Source organism: Dreissena polymorpha, chromosome 7 (genome assembly GCF_020536995.1).
Source record: "Dreissena polymorpha isolate Duluth1 chromosome 7, UMN_Dpol_1.0, whole genome shotgun sequence".
NCBI classification, from domain to species: Eukaryota; Metazoa; Mollusca; class Bivalvia; order Myida; family Dreissenidae; genus Dreissena; species Dreissena polymorpha.
In genome coordinates, this window is record NC_068361.1 from 93756234 (window position 1) to 93780336 (window position 24103).

A 24103-nucleotide genomic window follows, 5' to 3' on the forward strand; every position below is an offset into this window, starting at 1 on the left:
CTACAGCCTTATTTCTAGGCAACCCCTATCAGTAGCCTTATCTACCCCTCGATTATCAGTACCCTCATCAGCTCTGAATGACTGACAGATTAGCTGTTTATTGTAATTTTAGGGGTGGGAAATAGGATATGGTGTTTTCAGGTATTGTTACTTTCTTGACTGATTAGGTGACATATGGTTTATTATTACAATTCCAAATTAACAATTAAAGTGATATTATGGGCATGTTTCACTGTTGAATTGAGCTGAACATAATTAACAGGTCAAAAGAGTTAGTTTAAATGTGGTTACTGACGAATTATCTGCAACTCATCTTGCTGCCAGTTGTTTATAAAAAGTATATATTATAATCGATATTTTACATGACTCACCCAGTCCTCTAATCCGAAATGATCCGTAAAACAAAATAGTGTATTTGTGTCGTATGAACGAATCTGCACTAAAACTAGATTTAGATTCACTTCGTAAATCGAATCTTTTATGTCGTCAGTTGTCAAAACGAAACTACGGTTGATATTCAAATGCATTATTTTTCTCTTTCCGGGATATTGTTGTAGTATGTTGATGCTGCATTAACAAATATAAGTGTATATGAAGTGAAAACACCAAAAATAAACAACGGTTGCGATAGACACTACATAGACATATACGCTCTTTAGTCGTACCGAGCACATATCAGTGAAAGGGGGAAAAATTACATATCTTTAGGGTATGGGTAACCTATGGTCTTTAAAAATCAATTAGGAATTAATAAAAGGTATTTCTTGTGTTAGGTTTAAGAAAGAATGTCTCAAAATATTGTAAAAAAAAACATTGAAACTAGGGACAGCTCCCTTGCCAATCGTGATACATCGGCTATCTCGGATTCCTCCGTAAGATATTCATATTGATTTATGAAATAAATCGTCTGCTGATCCAGAGTGCTCCCTTGCAACGATATTTCATTCTATACATAAATGGTGACGTCACTACGTTATTGTAAGACCGGTGTGACACAATGACGATATTTTGGATCTCCAAAAAGGAGGTTTTTGCGAAGGTCAATATTTCACGCTGCAGAAACAGAACAGAACTTTAAAGGTAAATTGTGAAAAATCTTAAGACTTGTAGGTAAATAAGCACAGCACATGGTTGAAATTAATGAGTAATGTAGCCAAAACTAGAATTGCATTCTGTTTGAATGTACTTTGCATGCCATGAAATGGGTAAAATTTCTCAATTTTTCATTAAAAAGTAGGTGGGTGGGGGAAAGGGTGTCAGACAATTCACCCCCCAAGACAATTCATCCCCTGGACAATTCACTCCAGAATTTGATTTCCTTGGACAATACACCCCCAAGACAATTCACTGCCATATTTTTTATATGATATTGTATTGTCATTTGCTTTTGTCATATTTAAAAATAAGTTGTGAACAGATGTTTGGGGTTATAATTTTGACTTTGTAGCACAATTTTGATGTGAAGATAATAAATGTAGTATGTAAATGAAAGATGAAATAGTGTTTTTTGTCAAATGCAATCCAACCAATGTTTTTTTTCTATAAACTGTGTTACAACATATAAAATTGAAACAAATTAAGTATTTTGTATTTATAATATTTGTGCATTGGATTTAAATAACAGTCTGCGAAATAAGCGCACGCCCGTTGGCCTGGGCGTGTAAATTATAGCTCCGGCCTATTAAAATTGCCATATTGTACGCCCGTCGGGCCAGTAGAAATTCCGTGTATCAATATTGTTTCATTTTTAAGTGTGATAAAAGTCATTATTTTGTGAGTACTTCGCGAAGATTTCCGACAGAACTTCGTTCAACTTCGCCTAAAATACGAGATTTAAACGCGTTCCGATTGGTCCATACATTCAACGGTCATTTTCGAGTCGTAACACAGGCCACGTGGTGAACAATTTAGACTGGTTATTTACTAGTGGCACACGTCATGCTGATGTGTTTTCTGCTACTGGTTATTTACTAGTGGCACACGTCATGCTGATGTGTTTTCTGCTGAAGTAAACTTATCGACGTACGCGGCTTGCATTTCCCGAATAAACATCGTTTTACTTTGTAACCTTGTTTGTGTGTTTATTTCCAAAGTTGTAAGTCCCTACGCGCATAAGGCTGCATAATGCTTAAATACGTAGCTGGAGTGATGCCTGGCAAGAAACTGCCCACATCTGATCGTAAGTCAACAAATGACTATGAAAAATCACGGAAACGTGAATTTCAAGAAAAGTGGTAAAAAATCAGTGATGAAGGAGAAGCTACTTCTGTAAGACAGAGTTTAATAAGCTACGCTTAAAATCACAGCATAAGAAAAAAGTCAACATGTATGATAAAAGTATGCCATCTATGCCTTCACTTGTCAAGTAAACTTCTGGAAAATAACTATCAGGTTGCTTGTTTTACAGGATATGGTTTCTGACTAAGAGGATCTCCAGGATTGCAGTGATGATTAGATGAACGAAGAAGTTGTTTATCACATGTTAAATACTTATAATTAATAAAGGACATAATTACATTGACTTGTTATATTGTGTTGCAATTGTTTTTGCAATAGGCTTTACAGTTAACATACCCTGGATACAATTTTACTTTTAATAGATTAACTGCTATTGAAAGATGAAACCCTTTATCAGGGTGTATATTTTAACAAATTTACTTTGGGCTAGTAATTTTGCTGCTGGGCTACTTGTCTTTACCATTCCAGTAGCCCGAATGGCTAGTGGATAAAATAAACTATCGTGAAGACTGAAATAATATTATTAGGTTAACTGCTATTTTATTATTTGAGAACTTTGTCAAATATTGAAGTTGATTAATTAGTTTAATTTAATTCTTAGAATTTTACATTATGACCAGGGGTGGCGAAATCTCAAAAAACTATACTAGTCCACGGACAACCATTTAGGAAATTTAACTTGTCCGTTGCTGAACTACACTTGTCCGTTAATGTTTATATAAATTATAAACGCATTTATTGATTAATGTAAAACAATGTGGAATATACCAAAATGAGTATGATTTGCTAGTTTTGTTTATAGTTGTATTTCAATAGTACATCATTATAGCAGTATATTATAAACAATATAAAGACTTTCTAAAACTATTAATCTTGAAAAGCTAGTGTTAAACCATGTGTTGAACATAAGTACATCGTAATCTTAACAAATTAAACTAATCCAATATGTCGACCTCATCAGACTGAGGCTCTGCGCCGCTACTGGTAGCAATTTGATTAACAGATTATCATCAACTGGTAACCATTGAAAATCTGTGAGCCAAGTTTCTTGAAAAGTTCTGGTGCGTATACTTAGATCATATTTTTATCATAATCTTTCTTAGTTTTTTTTGGAGGTGGACTGCTCAAAGCTTCGGGTTTCTGCTCCGTTGTTGAAGATTTAAAAAAACTAAATGTTCCATTTTTACCATTAAAGTCGTCTTAAATAACAAGGTAGACCGTGTTTTGATTATCTTACTTTGATACTTTTTATTTCCGTCTGATTGTAAAAATAAAGAAACCAGTCTGTACACTGTCTAACAGTCGGGCCGAATGTTTAAAATGCGGCATGCTCCTGGTCTCTTATAGAATAAGGGAGATCACTGCGCAGGAGAGTGCCCGTATTTTAGTTTGATTGCTCCGCAAATAGCACTGACAATGTAATCGCATGTCAACATCCGGTTTTGTAAAACTTAATTACGGCTTTAATACAATGCATTTTTTTGTATACCTGGACCCGACTTTTAACAAACTTGTTGTCCACGGACAACTTAATTGAAAAAATCAGTTGCCCAGATAAGCAAATGTACGACTGACGGGCAACTCGGACATTTGATTTCGCCACCCCTGATGACAATTACTTATTTATTCATGTTAGATGGGATAATTAATTTAATAAAATATTATGGTTTAATTGATAAGAAAACCTTAATTAAAGAAAGGAAATTTAATCTGGTTGGAAGCGTGCTATTAATGGGTATTACAATCAAGCAACAACAACAACAACAACATAACCTTTATTAAGCTCAAATCACAAATATAGTGACACATGAGTATACAGTGACAATGCATCTTTTACAAAGAGTTATTAAAAATTGTGACATGGTGTTAAATTTTACATAGAAAATAGAAAAGAGAAAGAGAAGTGGAGATGAAAAAAGATATGAGACATACATTTGAATTGAGTGGGGGAATGATGATGTTGACCTGAGAAATAAACATTTTTTATTCCTTTGGCCTGAATAACCTGTTTGTTTACATAGATTACTGATGCAGACTATAGCTATGGTTTTTCCATTCGGTTCTATTTAAAACCCGGTGAATTTGATTGGTTAATTTATTTTTGTCTGCAGCGCTTCGCTGATCTGTGTGTAAACCCTGGAATTAGGTCAGAAATGTGCGTATTGTTTGTGTTTTCACTGTTTCCTCTGTAGAATAATCGTGGAGAGTGTTTCATTTATAGATTGCATATTAACTAAACTTTCAAAAGTGACGTATAGATTTACATTTTGTAGACCGAAATTGTCTGTTAATGTAATTCTACTTGGGATTAATTGGTGTGTTTAAATTAAGTAATGATCAAATGTGAAGTGACCCATTCACGTGACATTGACCGATGTTGTGTCAGGCCTGATTAACCATGCCCATGTTTGTCCTGTGTCAGTGACCATGTGATTCGTAAGTAAAGGACTTTATGTTATTGTTTCAGCAAGTAGCTTTATATAATCATGTACTAAATTGTGTCGATTTGACCTGCAGTAGTGAGATTGCATGACAAAAAGTACTTTACTGTACATGTATTTGTGAAGTTGTGTAAGTTTACACATGGCACATGAAATCAATGGTGAAAGGCATGGATGGGTGATGGAGAGGGGGGATGAGTAGAAGTGCTGCAATAAGTAATAAGTGTCAAGTGTCATTGATTAAAAAACATATTCCAGCAAGGTTAACAATAAGCTTGAGATACAAACATACATGTACATTGCATATAATTTGGCTAGTGCAAGGTTTAAAATATAAATCACAATTTGCTAACAACATTTATGAGTAAATCAGTAATTTCAAATTTGTGACATTGATATTTGTTGCCAGATTGAAAAAACATGCGTACAAATATTTTAAACATGCGTAATGAATGAAGTTAGGTATTCAACATGAACTATGATGTAGTAATACCAATATGTAAGATGATTAATTCATCTTATAAAATATTAATTGATTGATTGAGACGAAATGCAAAAAGTACTGCATTAGACATGATTTTGTTCTCTATATAAATAAATTTATCAACGTGTTAGCGTTTAAAGTAATATTTTTTGTGGATATGAATTAGTCTTATGAGGTTTAATTGTTGAAATACATAAAAGATAACAAACATAATTTAACATATACACCAAGTTAAACTTATCAGCGGGTTAATGTTTGAAATAATACTTTTATGAATTTACAGAATTTTTTAAAATTCTTTAAGGACCTTGTTGTCAACAATTCTTTAAATTTTAGCGTATTTGTTCTACAGTAGTAGTATTTTTTTATAAACTTCCTTCTATGTTCATTAAAAAAGGGACATATAAGCATGTAGTGAAATTCATCCACCACATCTCTGCATGTACAATGAGGGCATGTTCTCTCATTTATGTCTTGATTGGTCCATCTACCTGTCTCATTTGGGAAAAAGTGATTACCAGTTCTAAGTTTAATAAATAAAGATGATTCATATTTAGTTAGTGTGATTAAATATTTCTCTAATTCAATCTTATCCTTAAATATTGAATAGTTTAAGCCTTTTGTTGAGTTTTGAAGTGAGGTATGCCAGGTTTGCTGGTATTGATTAAGTAATATGCCCTTTATAGTGTACTTTATATTTTTATTTTGGATTTGATCTTGATTTAGCCATATGTAATTTCTGCCAGTTTGTGTGAAGATATTTTTAACATAATTTATCCATTTAGATTCAAAGTTAGGAAGGTTTAACATGTATTTATATATGAGATATGCTAATTTATCCGGTTTCCCAGTTATTAATCTATTCCAGTATGCAATCATTCTGCATTTTATAGTGAGATCTATGGGGTATCTTCCGAATTCTGCGTATATCATATAAAGTGGGGAGCTTTTTCTTAGATTGAAAATTTTTCTCAGAAATTCATTGTGTATTTTCTCTAGTAAATCAATGCTTTCATAGCCCCAAACCTCTGCTGAATATGTTTATATTGGCAGGATAGTGTTATCAAAAAGTTTTAATATCAGATATATTGGTAAATTACGGTTATTAATTCTTGAATAGAGTAGGTGCATTGCTTTCCTTGCTTGTTGTGCAAGATGTTTCTTTGCAGTTAGGAAGCTACCAGATTTTGCTAAAAAAACACCTAGATATTTGTATGAGTTAACAATTTCTATAGACGTGTTGTCTATTTTAAAAGAGAAGTTTCTATTTTGCCTTGATCCGAAAATAATTACTTTTGTTTTATCCTTATTTATATTTAACTTCCATGTTTTACAGTAATCAGCAAAGTCATTCAGACAGTTTTGTAGTGTTTGGGCATTTTCAGCAATTAAGACTGTGTCGTCTGCATGTAATAGTACAATTATTTTGAGAAAAGTAGCAATATCGTTTTCTGGATTTGTAAGTTCTATACCATAGTGGCCTTTAGATTCTAAGTAATTCCCAAGGTCATTTAGGAAAAGGGAAAAGAGGATGGGCGATAAAATTTCTCCCTGACGCACGCCGCAGTTACATGAGAAAAATGGGGAGTTTTGAGTTCCATTAGAGTTACATGATGGTACATGATAAGCATTCACACACCTGACAAGGCTTTATCAAAGTGTCAACACAGATAAACAAAGACTTCAGTTACACACATTGACAAATAATTATGTTGGGCTGGGCAATTCTAAGACCTGGTATTGTATTAAAAAATTCCATTGTTGTTCACCTGATATTTTGATTATAATTTTTATTTAACTGCCTATAAACAAAAGTGTTTCATTAAAAAAATTATTTTTTTTATTCTTATTATCCATTAAGTTGTTGGATTTTCTCTCATTGAAGGATTAGTGATAGAAGTTGTGTTTTGTTATGTTGTGTATTGAAACATATTTTAGTCTGCAATTATCAGTATTCATTTCAAAGCCAGTATCAAATTCACACCATTTTATGTTATAATTTTTTAAAATGCTACTTATACACGAATACCTCATGATTTATTAAATCTACTATAATACCACTAGTATGCTCCTCTTAAAAATGTTTTGAAATGTAATGTACTTTTTACAAAAATTGTACTCAATTCAAGTCCACTTCAATCATACAGTATGTTAACTCATTCCATACTACAGCCTTATCTCTAAGCAACCCCAATCAGTAATAGCCTTATCTACCATTAGATAATCAGTACCCTCATCAGCTCTAAATGCCTGACAGATTATCTGTTTATTGATACCTTTATGGGTGTGAAAAAGGTTGTTTTTTAGGTGTTGTTACTTTGTTGACTGATTATGTGACAAATATTTTATTATTATATTTCCCATTTAAAAATAAATATAGTAATTTTATAAAAATTTCGAAATCTTGCATAACTTATCAAATAAAACAATTAGATTATTTCCAAATAATGTATCCAATACCATTATTATTTATTTATACACTTTTTACAAATATAAACTGTTTAAATGAATAAAATCAATCTTAAATAAAACATAAACACATAATAAATTATTTAATGACATAAAAACAATAATAAGATATTGTTAATAAAACACCGTATTATGTGAATTGGGAATAAGACATCAATTTGGGAATAAATTGTGTTTTGTCAAAAGTGCATAATATGCAGTTTTATAAGTTGCATTTATCTAGTTTTACAAATTATAATTAAAACATATACTTGCATATATAATAGCATCATTTAAATTGATTTTACTTCAAAACTTGATTTTTTATCAATTTAAACAAAAAATCCTCATGAAATGAAACTCTGTCCATGCCGCGCATGGACACGGTTTCAAAATACACTTTAAATGAAACAAATTCAATCACTGTTAATGAAAAAGTCATGGAAAATTTCTTATTAATCTTAAATTATAGATAATGTATTACAAAAATATATGTAGATCATGAAATGAATAGTTTTGTTTGAGAAAATCACCAAAATGATGTCCATTCCCAGTTTGATGTCTTATTCCCAATTCACATAATACAGTGTTATAATAAGATATTGTTAATAACAAAAACAAACATCAATAGATAAAAAGCACAGTTATGTTTCAATTGCAAGTAATTTTATGAAAAAAAGAAAGAAATTCTGAGAACATCTTAATATGCTTTTATTAGAACTTCATAGAAATAAAAAAGAATACAAATAACTATCCTTAGAAAACAGATATTTGTAATTACTAAATCCTAAACAAACAGCAAAAGATCCAAAATAATTGTCTAGGGAGCAGGGGTGAATTGTCTCCTCGGGGTGAATTGTCTCCTCGGGGTGAATTGTCTCGCTTCCGGGGGGAAGATCAAGGGCAATAGTTTCACGAGTGAAGAAGCTGGCCTTGTCTTTGGTTTTATTTTCAATGCATGTTGCCTTAGCGCTATGTTATGACACTGACACAAATAGGCGTTCTTGTGTCACTTTCTGTTTTGATGAAATGGATTTGACTGTTTGCTGCCTTTAGGAACTTGAAATTTGGGCAAAAATATATCCCCTTCCCCCTTAACCCTTTGCATGCTGGGAAATTTGTCGTCTGCTAAAATGTCGTCTGCTGAATTTCTAAAATTAGCATTTTCTTTGATTTTTTTCAAAGAATACTATCAGAATAGCAAACAGTTTGGATCCTGATGAGACACCACGTTTTGCATAGGCCTTTAAAATTCGGTTCCCGCACTGAAAGGGTTAATGAATGTTATCCACTTTTATAATTGATTTTTTTGTTGTTGGTATTGAATGTATTTACTACAACAAAAATTTTGTTGGTCAAATGTTGAAAAAAATCCATTAATTGAACAATGATGAAATTATTCACATACTTAAGTGCAATTCAGTGTCGTTACAGTACTGTAGATTTCGTCTGTGTGGTTAATCAAGTGTATCTACTGTAGATTATTTTAAATTTATTGAACATCATTTTTCACACCTCAGGATGTTTACGTCTGCTGCATCTTTTAGGCTTGAAAGCCACAGGTTGTGAACAAATGTCTGCATGTGTGCATATATTTTATTTTTTAGTTCCTTCCTCACCTGAATAATTACATGACAGTGTGTGATAATGAATATGTATTATCATGTTAATGACAATGTGTTGACCTGGAGCTCCTGCAGTTAAGACTCAAAATGTGGGAAGAATTTTCAATATTAAGAGCTTAATTCTATGCATTTATCTCTGACTCACTGAAAAACATATTTTAAAGTTGACATGGTCATGTGCCATGTGGATCAACCAGAGTACCTAATTTAAGCTCCACCTATATTGTATTGTCACCACCGAAACAATTTACATGGACCCTGGTCCCAGAATGGAAATCGAATACTGGTTGCTGGTGTGACTGCACCAAATTGGCCTTTATTATCAGGCGATCAATTACTTGAAAATGAAAATCTACGGTGGAAACTTTTTCGCATTATAATTATTATTAATATTTATTATTGTTACAGTTACATGTAAGTTGTGTCAATACCATCAGTGAATTCGTAGAAATATGGGATATTACGTAACCAAATGCATTGATGGTGTGTACATCACAATTTCAGCAAGAAAAGATTTTTCAGATACCAAATAGACAATTTTATGTGTTAAGTTTCTTTTTGATAAATTAATGCAGTTGTTTTTTACTAACAATATAATATCACCACTATTGAATGCCCATAATCTATGAGCTGTTAGTTTGTTAGTTTCCATTTTTATTTAATGTCATTTATTAATATAAAAAATCCAAATAGTGCCTTATGCCCTCTTAAATACATGCATCCAGTCTTATCTTATTTTGTCACCTTAGACCCCTAGAGAGCACAGTCACCCACGGTTTATTAGATTACAATCAGTAACACAGTAACTGATAAGCTGAAGGACACACTCCACACAAATATCTTATTATCTCCAGGTCAAACAATCTTGAGATTTGAGGGTTTTTTATTAATTTTAAATGAATACGAAATAAGTTGTTTTTTTATTGAGGAAAACAAGTATTATAATAATTGTTTTAAACAATGTGTTGGCATGGTAAATCTATCAGTTGTATTTGATTTAATTATTGAGAACAATGGGCTAATGAATCTGCAGATTAATTTCACAAAGACAATATTATCAGTTTTAAATACATAGTTTTATTTGTTTGTAATATTACTGGCAATCTTCTTAGTTTTTTACTACAAATCCTTACTTTTTGTTTATCCCTTTACCCCTTAGATACGTATTTTGACGCATTTGTAGTCACTTAGAAAGTTATATTTAATTCAAGACCTTTCTTACTAGATCCAAGTTTTAAAGGCTTCATTTCCAACCCTTAGATACTGATGAGCAGCAAACAGCATAAAACCTGAACAGCCTGTGTTTTATTCACAGGCTGTTCTGAAGTTATACTGTTTGCACATAGCCACTTCCACTTTGCTTTTGTGTGGGAAAGGGTTAAACAAGTGTTATATTTTTATGCTGCCCGAAATAAAATTTTGGCGGAGCATATAGTGGCCAGTTTGTCCTTCCTTCCTTCCTTCCTTACTTCTTTCCGTCACACTTTTGTTACGGTTTCTCATAGCGCCTTCAACACTTTACCGATCTCTTTCATATTTGGCATGTAGGTACCTTGCATGGACCTCTACCTTTTGATGAGGTTTGAGGTCACTGGGTTCAAGGTCAAGGTCACCGAGGCTAATAATAGATTTTCTGTCAAGCTTTTGTTACAGTTTCTCATAGGGCCTTCACTACTTTACGGATCTCTTTCATATTTGGCATGTCTAAGGTACCTTGCATGGACCTCTACCTTTTGATGTGGTTTGAGGTCACTGGGTTCAAGGTCAAGGTCACAGAGGCCTAATAATAGATTTTCTGTCACGCTTTTTTTACAGTTTCTTATAGGGCCTTCACTACTTTACTGATCTCTTTCATATTTGGCATGTAGGTACCTTGCATGGACCTCTACCTTTTGATGAGGTTTGAGGTCACTGGGTTCAAGGTCAAGGTCACCGAGGCTAATAATAGATTTTCCGTCACGCTTTTGTTACAGTTTCTCATAGGGCCATCCGCCTTAACTACTTTACCGATCTCTTTCATATTTGGCATGTAGGTACCTTGCATGGACCTCTACCTTTTGATGAGTTTTTAGGTCACTGGGGTAAATGTCAAGGTCACCGAGGCTTATTATATATTTTTCCGTCACACTTTTGTTACAGTTTTTCATAGCGCCTTCAATATTTTACTGATCTCTTACATATTTGGCATGTAGGTACCTTACATATATAGACCTACCTTTTGATGACGCTTGATGTCATTTGGGGTCAAGGTCACCGAGGCTAATAATAGATTTTTTTTAGGTGGTTATTAACACATAGATTGACAAAGCGCATCATCGGGGAGCATCCATCGTTTTCAACGATACTTGTTGTTAGGAGTTTACTAAGGAGTTATAATGCTAGGGTCAAAAATGATTGAAAAAGTACCAAACAAATATTTGTGCAAATGGGGTGTCACTTGGCCAATTGTTGTACTGCTCATTTGACACTTTACAGTAAAACTTGTTGTTCAATGTCATAAGTTGGCAGTCATTTAGTCCAGCCCAAAAAAGGGACCTTTTACACAATTCAATATTCAGACTCATAATTTAAGATTCAATGTGACAGACTTTCAATTGATTTAAGGGCTTCTAAATGCTCACACCTCAAATCAAAGATGATAAATAGTCTCTGGAAAAAACACAATGGGATTTCAATCAGGCAACATTCATTTTAATTTGTTCCCAGCATTTCATAAGCACATTTTATATTGATCATTAAATTGTTCATCATAATCCATAAATAAACATTTAAAATGTATTTACAATTTCTTTTGAACATTCTGAGAATCTCCAAATGCTTTGTGACACTATTTCCAATATTCTATCAGAAATTGTGTTTTTGTTTTGTCTCTTTTTAATTCACCCTAGGGTATGATGAAGATACAAAAAAGTATGTCAAGGGAAGCTCTGATTTTCTCATTAATTATTTCAAGATAAAATAGTTGTACATTTCATGCAAATTAAATATGCTTCAAAACATTAAGGGTATTGCACATGCTTGATAATAGTTTCTTTGTGTCTCACATCACTGAAGCACAAGCTGCTATCTACTGTTGTGCAAATCTCAAATTTAAAAACTAACTTTCATTTTTACCTGAAGTATTTAGTACAAATACCATTTCATAATTATTTGATGAGTTGATAAAACTTTTTACCTGAGAAATGGGGTTATATTTTCAATAAGTTGCCAGTAGCAGACATGGGGTAATCATAATTGTTAATCATCATGATTATTAATTGATTACTTTTTTCATTAATCATGGATTGATCATTAATTATAGCTTTTGTATTACTTAAATAATACTTTTATAGATTACCACTACAAGAGGTCATTACTCATTATTATTTTATGATTATGATTACTTTTGACCAAAAAGCAGATTCAATTTCAATTCATGAAGACAAATGACACATTAACAACATCAGATACTTGCCAACTTATCATGTAGTTATTTACTCAAGTGGTGTAGATCTCTGATAGCTCTCGGTCCAAGGGGTATTTCAAGGGATTAAGTCTGAACAATAGTTCTTATTTGGAACTTGCCTACAACTGGTTTTTCGGCTAATTTACATGAGTTACAAATAAAATTGACCTAGATCCACGGGAATGCGTATTTTTATTCCCCCTACAGGTGAAAATGGAGGGGACTTATGGTTTTTGCTCTGTCTGTCAGTCAGTCAGTCACACTTTTCTGGATCCTGTGATAACTTTAAAAGTTCTTCATATTTTTTCATGAAACTTGAAATTATGGATAGATGGCAATATGGAGATTATGCACGTCATTTCATTTTGTTCCTACGTCAAGAATTCTGGTTTCTATGGCAACAAATAGATTAGAAATATTGCTGAAAATAGTGGATCCTGCGATAATTTTAAAAGTTCTACATATTTTTTCATGAAACTTGAAACATGGATAGAAGGCAACATGGAGATTATGCATGTCAATTCATTGTGTTCCAATGTCAATAATTCTGATTGGTATGGCAACAAATAGACTAGAAATATTGCTGAAAATGGTGGAGTTTCATCGGTATTGGACTTATATTGCTTGGAAATAGTCTTGTTCAAACTAAGCAAGTACGGTACGAGAATATTCATGTGACACTAGGGTCATAATGGTAAAAAGTTTATTGTACCTAACGATTAGTGGAGTTCCGGATACAGTCTATTGCATTGATGATCTGCATTTATGCAAAAAATAAGTGTTGGAGCTTAATTAGGTGTGGGAACAGTTAAGTAATCAGTCAAATAATTGATTTCATGAGAATTTTAGTGAACCATGTTAACCCATGTATACAAGTTACATTTTGAAAAAGCAATTCATGCAACTTCTGCACCAGTGGAGAGACTATGGCATTTTCTTTCCTTTCTGATAGAAGTTGAATGAGCAGGGATTTTTTTCCACTTTTTGGGAAGATAGCCCATGGCTTTGGAATTGGGAATTTTATCGGCACGTTCAAGAAATTGGGAAAATAAATTCATTAGCCTTTTTATTCCAAACGAAAAGTCCACATATTAGGGAAATACTAAATTTGATATAACTCTTTATAATCATTCAAATTAAAAGAACAAAATCATTTAATACTTTGTTAGATGTAATTGAATTACAATTGAGATAAAATATGCATTTAGACGCTTCTTTCTAAAAAAAAAAAAATTGGGGGGGGGGGGAATTGGGAATTTTTTTCCACATTTTGGGAAAAAAGTATACTTTTTGGGATTGGGAACATAGCCGAATTTCGGCTATAAAATCGGGCCAAAAAAAACCCTGATGAGTGACCGCACTTTTCAAATGCCCATGAACATCAAATGCAATAATCGTGCAGTACTATGCATCTTTCTTTTTTGTGCAAGTTAATAGGATAAGAATTAAGGGTGTCACGGTACTGTGTGGGACGGTATATCGTAATAGTCTCCTCTCAGTACAGTGCATGATACGCCTTCGAGTGCGTATGGTACGGTACAGCATTTTTCATATGCGCCAACGCGCCAAGTAAACTTTTAATGTTTGGATGTTGTAACAATACGCGGCAAGAAAGATTCCATTGGCGCAATCAATAAAATATGTGGCACAGTAATTGGATCAATGTTAACGGAAATTCTCCCAATATCATCTCATATCACATTTTTAAATGACAAATTTTGTAATCATGAATTTAAAATAAAATTACATACATTCATTTCTTTAATTTGTAAAAAATGTAATTTTTTAAATAAAAGGTCTTTAAATAAAATTGAAAAAATGGTTTAAAATGGTTTGTATTTTGTTTCCATCTGACAATACGTATCCCGGTACATATTGTATCGTACACACTGTACCGCGATACGTTTAGTAATGAAGGGGAGCGTATCGTGACACCCGTAATAAGAATAGGATTTTTTTTATAGATGAACAGTGGTTGATAAAGGGTCTAGAAGCCCAAATATTATTAAATGCATGAATTAATACATTTGTAATCAATTTGATCACTTTGGTTGAGATTACCAATTAATAATATATCAATGAAAAAAAACATTAATCATGTTAAAAAATAAGTTAAAATCATTAATTTCATTGATTTTTTTTCGAGTAATTGACCACATGTCTGCCCAGTTGCAACTGAGAGTAACATTCTTTTGTGACATAGACATTTGCTTCACCTCATTATAAGAGCTATCACACTGCAGTTTATAAATTAACTGATAAGATAAGCTATTGGGGGACATCACCGACCCCAGTAGACAGATTATCTCCAGAGCCAATTAAATATGCAGGTTTTGTTTTTTGCTATAATTAGCACATGCTTAACAGTTACATGTATATGTTTCAATTGTACTTTCTCGTGGAAGCTGTCTAAGCCAGCTTTTCACCTTACCTGACCTTTGTAAGACAGACTGTCCAATAAAATTTCCTGCGGCTAGACACAAATAAAGACACTTCATTTATTTCATTGGCTGATTTGAGCGATATATATATATGGTATGTCAATAAAAGATTCTTATTGTGTTTTCAACAATATCATGAAAATATTATTTTTGATTATTTCACCATATTGACGTTGCCAAATGTGTGGGGAATGCTTGCAAAAAAATAATAATGTTATAATATATTATACATTTTGGGAAGTAATTTAAGTATTTCTTTGCATCAATAGAAAATAACATAAAATAATGACCACTTAAACATTAAAATTATTGTAATCCGAACAAGATGTAGCCCCCCCCCCTAGCAATTGCTGTGAGGGGTAACAAACACCTAGACATTAAACCCGGGGGGGGGGCTACAAGATTTTTTTTAAAGCATACCCATTTGTATACGACAACATTGAGAATGTGGACCCATTTCAATACAAGAAGTGAATTTAAGTAAATAATATTAGTTCGGAATTATACAATTGCGTATGCTATGCTTAGAATATATAGACATTTATTAACATTTATTAACTGTACTGATATCCACATCAAATAATGATTTTACCTGTATTATTTGCCATTGAACGCGTATTTAAAATAATAATGGTAAATAAAACGGACGCTTGCAATAATTGTCATTAACTTTTTCAAACGGTATAAATATAAGACAATTGTAGAGCGTTTACTATTTATTGAAGTTTTTTTAAGGTACACAACAATTTAGCAATAAATGAAATCAGTTATTTTGGCAGTAAATCCAATTTTTCCAGTACAGTAGCCAGGTGCCTGTGAATTGAGCTAATAAGATAGTGATCAACACAGCAGGTTGCTAATACACAGTGTAGACTTCCCCTGACTTTGATTCGAGCACAATAAATCCCTATATTATAAAATTAACAGAACAGAACAGCGAGTTTATTTGCGACATAAGCATATACAGCTAAACATCAAACTACCATATTAATAAATACACAATACACATGCATCAAAATAACACCAAAAATATGTTTATGCATTTTGTACAAATATATGACTTGTGAGAATGTATGATGTAAGAGAAAGCTCTTTCTGTTTTAACAAAGTTAAGTGAATTTTTAAAATCCGCAATTGATAAAGAAAAAAATACAGTTAGATGTTATGTACAAAATTTTAGTTGTGGGGGGAAAATTTACTCTCTAAAAAATCTTTATATTATCTGCTCTAAGTTTAAATGCTGTAATTAGCAAGACGTATCAATACATGCCTCATTTAATAATCAATCTATAATATATTATGCATTTATATATAAGCAAATTTCTGATTTCAATAGTTTTATGGTTTCCCATATTTATGCCCCCTTCAAAGAAGAGGGGGTAGATTTTTTGTACATGTCGGTCAGTCCGTCCGTCCACCGAATGGTGATGTATATCATTTGATGTATATCAAAGTTATAATGCAGGGTTGTCATTATGATTGTAAACAAAGGATTATTTTGGAATAGTAACCGATTCGGCAGGTGGTTAAGGGGGCTGCCTAGGTCCAGGATAAGGCCCTGGTAGGGGGGCAGGGGGCGAAGCCCCACGACCGAAAATGAATTCTAGATATTTTAGGGGCAAAATACTGCTATTTTCAGAGCATAACAAGTTAAAATGAGGTCTAAAAAGAATAGGAAATTTTTAAGATTTTCACATTTTTAGTATACTGTACAATGTAAAAACATATTATATTGATAGATCTTTGCATGTTCCAATTCTATCCATTACCCGATTATCTAGTATTATTACAATTTCTTTTTTTTCAAAACCAAATTACGACCAATATTGACGATGAATGTCGTCCGCCATTTAATGCGAGTGCATATACAAATTGAATTTTGGGATTTGGGAATTCCCATTGAACATGTGTGAATCACGTGACGCGATTTGAGAGCATTGAGAACCGTTTATATTTAGTAATTGCGACAAATCAACGACTTAATCTAAACTGCTACATGTACCTCCTTTCAGAAAAGTTTGCGGAAGTGAAAGTGAATTTCTGAGGATAAAAACGCGTCTTTCTTACATTTTCCCGAGTACTTTTCATTCCGGATCATGATATAACTTGTCAGGTCATTCATGGATGCATGTAGACCTATATGTATGCATAGTTTGGCAATCTCAAAACACGTTATTTACCTACTTATTACAATCTGTGTTCAGACTATTTGTATAACAAAATGCATTATTTGATTGAAGTATTTTCAAATGCCTCCCGGAAATGCGTATAATTAAATGTGTTACCGAAATCATTTTCAGACTTCAGTATTCACGGAAAATTAAGAAAATTCAAGCAACAGAGACACATTTCTCGTGTTTTTCATGTACAGATGAAAGTCATGCCAAAATTATACTTCATGTATAATATTACGTCATTCTTCCTCGGAGAAAGCGTGGACTTTAATATTTAGATGCTGAATAACAACTTCGTAGCGCAGAGGTTGCTTAAATATATTTTATTTTGGTAGAAAATCAAAGAGCATTTTTAATATGTGGAAACTAGTTAAATACGCTCTACAGTGCTTCTTTCGTTGATATACGGTCAGTAATAATATGTGAAATGTAACGCTATTTGATACAGTTTCACGTGGGGTCGGCGTGTATTCGGCTGCCTGAGCGCTGATTAGTTGACGTGCTTACCAAGAAGAATTTGATTGACAGCTGGAAAAATTAATATTGGCCACTCGCTGAGAAATTCATTGAAAACAGTAGCTCTTATGCGGAGTTAACGGACTGACTGAATGACCGGGCGTCGCTCTACTATACTACGGTTATTCCTTGTCAATTATTGTCGGTTTGCATGATAAAAACTTCCGATCGCAATTTTAAAAAGATTCGGGAAAACAACCGATTTTCTGGCGATTTTAACCGATGAATTCGATCGGCAATCGGTTAATAATGACAACCCTGTAATGGCAGACACAGTATGGTGCCAGATAAGAGAATAGCCCTCCCCAATTAAATCAACTTTTGATAATAATTTAAACATTTATAATTTGACTTCATTCTCATTCACAATCTTACTTTGTGTAAATTAGTATAAATAATGGTTTGTTTATTTTGTGTAGTTAAAATCATCGAAGAATGTGCTTAATTAAAAAAGTGCTTCAGTTTTAAGTTAAGGAAAGTTTTAATTAATTGATCATTTAATATATGATTTAATTTATAAATTTTGTTTTGAAACAAGAGTCATTTAATAATTAAGATAAGAATTTAATTAATAATTTAATTTTAATCCATTGATCAAGGAATATTAAATCTAAGAATTTAATTTAAAACAGGTGCTTGTTGATCAATTTATAATACAGGAAGATAATTTAATAAGGTGTCTTAGCTCAGGTAATATTAAATACCACACAATACCTGGAAATAAGACAGCATTTTGTCTTATTACCAGTTATTGTGTGGTGTAAATGGTGGATTGGTTGTTTATTGTCTTTCTGTGTTCATTTGCTGAAATATGACAATGAATTTATAAAAATGAAGCTCATTCTATTACAAGAAAAGGAATTTTGTATAATGGAAGAGTTTTTAAGTTACAATATTCATGTAACACACATAAATCCTATTTTAAAGGTAACTGGCCGTCAACTGCAGTAGTCTGTTATATCTTATGGAGAAATTGCCATTATTACATTATGCAGTAACAAGTCAACTAAACAGCCTGAATGTTGTTGGGTTAAAATGGTTAAAATGCTGATAGAAAGAAAAATAATTCACATATGAAACATTATAAATTGCATGCTTATGGGCCTTCTTTATAAATTCCATGAGGCCTTTATATTTTATGCCCCCGGTAGGGTGGCATATAGCAGTTGAACTGTCAGTATGTCAGTCTGTCCGTCCGTCCGAAAAAAAAAATAACGTTGGCCATAACTTTTGCAATATTGAAGATAGCAACTTGATATTTGGCATGCATGTGTATCTCATGAATCCGCACATTTTGAGTGGTGGAAGTTCAAGGTCAAGGTCATTCTTCAAGGTCAAAGGTCAAATTGCGGCGCAGTAGGGGGCATTGTGTTTCTGATGAACACATCTCTTGTTTTATCTAAATTTAGAATAGCATATAATACATTTCATATTATTTGGTGTTCATCTGATATGCTCATTTGTATTTTCAGTTTGGCCATGCCCAGGAGGGAGTGACTGAGTTATGGGGTGCAGAAGAAGCACAAGCCATCTAGACATGATGAATCATCCCCAACAGCGCTTGAGGATGGTTTCCTGCTCAATGAGGATGAATCCATAACTGAGAACTGAGGATGATACTTCTCTCAACACTGCATTGTATGAAGACAAAGCAACTCAGTGTGGTTAGTCATCGTCAACAACAGAACCAGACTAAGCTGAAGTTGGAGACTGTCAAGTTGAGATCACTGTGCCTATCAGGGTTGAGTGTTACATACTGAACGAAGTGATCCAAAGCAATTTATTGTCAATACGCACGCTAGAGACCTGGACATTCGCTTTTTACATTCAGATCAAAGCATGGCAAAGCATATTTAAGGATGAAAGTATGTGTTAATGAAGCAGGACACACTACTGAACATGTTCATGGTTAGGAAGTTGCCCAGAACCATTTTTTGTGGGAACAAATTTCTAGTGATTATCTTTTTGCCCTTTAGCTCACCTGAGCACAATGTGCTAATGGTGAGCTTTTTTGATCGCCTTTTGGCAGTCGTGGAGTGCGTGTTGTGTGGCGTCAACATTTGCCTTGTAAACAATCTTGAGGCCACATTAATTGTCCAAACTTCATGAAATTTGGTCAGAACATTTTTCCAAATGAAATCTTGGACAAGTTAAAAAATTGTTCCGGTTTATTGTCCGTCATCATGAAACTTGGTCAGAAGATTTGTCAAAATGATATCTTGGGCAAGTTCAAAAATGGTTCCGGTTGGTTCAAAAACATGGGCACCAGGGGGTGGGGCATTTTTCCTTATATGTCTATATATAGCTATTGAAAAATCTGGACAGTCGCTCCTACATTATTTTGACTCCACGGCAAAATGTAGTGTACGCCGATCAAAGGCTAACACCTATGATTAAAAAAATGGAGTCAAAAATAATGTAGGAGCGATTGTCCGGGTTGACAAAATAATGTAGGAGTGATTGTCCGGGTTGGCAAAATAATGTAGGAGCGACTGTCCGCCCTGTCAAAACATCATAGGAGCGACTTTCCGCCCTGTCAAAACATCGTAGGAGCGACTGTCCGCCCTGTCAAAACATCGTAGGAGCGACTGTCCGCCTTGTCAAATTTAGCGCAGGAGAGATTGTCCGTAGGAGCGATTGTCCGGGATTCGAAAAACCTTTTTAACACTCTATAGAGTGTCCCAATTATATCATAAAAAACATGGCCACCAAGGGGCGGGGCTTTTTTCCTTACATGACTATGGTAAAAACATGTTAACACTCTCAGTCGCATTTATAGTCCAATCTCCATGATGAAAAATTCTTATGTGATTATGAATTTTCTGCCCCATACGATAATGGCTCTTATGCTTACATGTTTGTTGCCTGCATCTCTGCAGAATATTAGCTGTTTTCTCCCGATATGTTATTAATTTTGTAATATCAACAACTTGCTTAATACGTGTAATAAATTGCTTATTTTTTTTATGCCAGGTGTATTGATATGTGTTTATGAATGATGAAGTTTTGATGAAATATCATTAAATTGTAAAAACTATGTTCATGCATTCTTTTATTGCACAGACTAAAATTGTTACTACAGAGGTTTACTTAGAGACTGTATCACATAAATGGTTGCATAAGCTCCTCTGTAGAAGCCGGAACACATTTCATTTAGTTTATCATTATGTACATAAGGGGACATACTTTTAAAGTTTTGATTGTGCTTTTTAACAACACATGGAATCCATATGTTCTTTTCATTAACTTTGTGCATTCTGGGCACTCATACACAACGGACTGATTAATGTCCTCAACAAATTCACTATCACAATGTTCATCCTCGTCACCCCATGACACAAAATCCGCCTAAGACATGTTGAAGAAAAACAGAAAAGTCACTTAATAACTTGATCGATATGCTAAATATCGGAGAATGGCACAGTATACAGGTCTGAAGATTTCTATACATATACTCTAGGTTGTAATGTTATTTATTATTGGTAAAATTGTGCATTGAATTGAGCGGTAATTTAAGAGAGCAAATAACACAAACAGCAGATTAGAGCAGACCAAGAACAGATTCTCTCCATAAGAATAAAAACTTGTTCAGAGCTTTATTCAAATTATACTACAGGTAAATGGCATTCGGATTATTCAAATTTGAAAAATGCAATTAAAATGAAAAACAAAAACCTAATTAAAACAACCTATTATTAGTTGTTTGTCGTAAGATTCTTATCGTTCCTTTATCTCATTACAAAGGCCATCTTTATATACCGGTAAGCATTGTTTTTTTTTTCAAACTGGAGCCAGATAAAATCGCTTAATAAAACAATGCGGCATGTGATTTATTTTAATTGACACATTACCGTTGAGTGATAAAACCGCATACATTCTCATTTTAATAATACATAACATATTTGTTTCAAATCGCAAAAACTGGAATGCGAAAGCGAGTTTTAGAAATGTTGATAAGCGTGTTTACTACCGTTGCAACCGTCAAACAGTTGCGCGTTTAAACCTATCTCGCCAAAACCACTGGATGCGCGAGAGTTTGCCGATATTTGGCGAGCTGCCTATCTCTGTTATCTATGTCTCTGATAAAACTAATTACTGCTGTGTTGTTTTTTTCATCCTTTCCATTTGTCTCTTTTATATGTCTGCCAAATACAGGGCATATTAAGGCTCGATTGGTCATTGTCGGCTCGGGTACTACTTACATGTACCCCGGGTACTCTTAAGTATACTTACATGTACCCCGGGTACGGTAAATATACTAAAACATACGCGGGAAATTAAAAGCTGAATCGGTCGTTGTCGGCTATTTTTATGTCCCCCACTATAGTAGTGGGGGACATATTGTTTTTGCCCTGTCTATTGGTCTGTCTGTTTGCGCCAACTTAAACATTTTGCAATAACTTTTGCTATTTTGAAGATAGCAACTTGATATTTGGCATGCTTGTGTATCTCATGAAGCTGCACATTTTGAGTGGTGAAAGGTCAAGGTCATCCTTTAAGGTCAGAGGTCAAATATATGTGGACAAAATCGCTCATTTTATGAATACTTTTGCATTATTGAAGATAGCAACTTGATATTTGGCATGCATGTGTATCTCATGGAGCTGCACATTTTGAGTGGTGAAAGGTCAAGGTGATCCTTCAAGGTCAGAGGTCAAATATATGAGGCCCAAATCGCTTATTTTATAAATACTTTTGCAATATTGAAGATAGCAATTTGATATTTGGCATGCATGTGTATCTCATGGAGCTGCACATTTTGAGTGGTGAAAGGTCAAGGTCATCCTTCAAGGTCAGAGGTCAAATATATGTGGCCCAAATCGCTTATTTTATGAATACTTTTGCAATATTGAAGATAGCAACTTGATATTTGGCATGCATGTGTATCTCATGGAGCTTCACATTTTGAGTGGTGAAAGGTCAAGGTCATCCTTCACAAGGTCAAGGTCATCCTTCAAGGTCAAACGTCATATAGGGGGACATTGTGTTTCACGAAGATAGCAACTTGATATTTGGCATGCATGTGTATCTCATGGAGCTGCACATTTTGAGTGGTGAAAGGTCAAGGTCATCCTTCACAAGGTCAAGGTCATCCTTCAAGGTCAAACGTCATATAGGGGGACATTGTGTTTCACAAACACATCTTGTTTTTAATTAAATATATTCACATTTATGTCAATTTTCTGTAAAATGGCCTCTATATTATCGAAACTCATACTCACAAAGCATGTTGAGGCAGTTTTTTTAAATAGAAGTTTGTTTAAGATAATCGGTAGCGCGTTTTACGACATAGGATTTTAGGCGGGAATACAACTCGAGTACAGTCTAATATCGACCGGGTACGATTTAGTATATTTACCGTACCCGGGGTACATGTAAGTATACTTAAGAGTACCCGGGGTACACGTAAGTAGTACCCGAGTCGACAATGACCAATGGAGTCCATATTAATTATGTCATGCCTGGGGTCGGGCAGCTTCCAGTACTTTGTCCGGAGTATTAGTCTTTAACTATATCACCTATTCACATGAAACTTTATATATGCATATATGGATAGATCTCACTGATGAGAAGTTCAGTGCACAAGAACTATAGCTATAGCCCCTTCATTACTTTATTTATCTCACTTTTTTATTGTCCGGGTCATAACGTAATTACAATAAGACCCATTTACATCAAACTTCGAACAAAGGTAGGTTGTGGTGTATAGAAGTGCAGCGTTCAACAATCATAAGTCGAGAACTCTGGCTTGCATATTTCACAATTCTATGCCTGTGTTGGTTTCACATTTTTTCTTAGTTTCCTGTTTTCCTGAAACTAGTTCATGATTGAAAATTAAGTTTTTATTACATTTAGAAAGGAAATCATACTGCTTATATGGGTTATATCAAATATTTCAGTTGTGTGTGGTATTTTGTATTTTATACACAATAATGAAAAGTGATATAAGTCCTTGGTGTTATATGTCTGTTTGTTTAGAGGGAAAAAGACAGCACAGGAACTAACGTCTGGGATATCATATCCTTATCAGAAAACAAAACAGTTAATAACTGAAACTGCAAATATAACTCAAATGTATTTAAACATCATCGATTCTATTGGAGAAGTGGTGTTGTGTCCCATATTTGAAACTAGCCAGTACAGTATGTTTCAAGAAGACTCCCGCATGTCTCTGCTAATAACGCTACCAGTGCACGGTGTTGTGAAAGATAAAAAACAAACAACTACAATAACAAAACAATGAACCTAACACACTGCCCTATTCAGGCATTTTGTGTAAAAAAACAACTT

At 33.6% G+C, this 24103-nt stretch overlaps 1 protein-coding gene and 1 long non-coding RNA gene across 6 annotated transcripts in view; both read left to right on the forward strand.

Annotated features, from left to right (window-relative positions):
* Positions 1–24103, forward strand: part of LOC127837997 (dipeptidase 1-like) — a 325156-nt gene that overhangs the window by 170089 nt on the left and 130964 nt on the right. The gene's annotated exons all lie outside the window — the stretch shown is intronic.
* Positions 959–20777, forward strand: LOC127837998 (uncharacterized). The gene is made up of 2 exons (XR_008029597.1): positions 959–1080; positions 19285–20777. It is a non-coding gene; the product is annotated as an uncharacterized LOC127837998 (long non-coding RNA).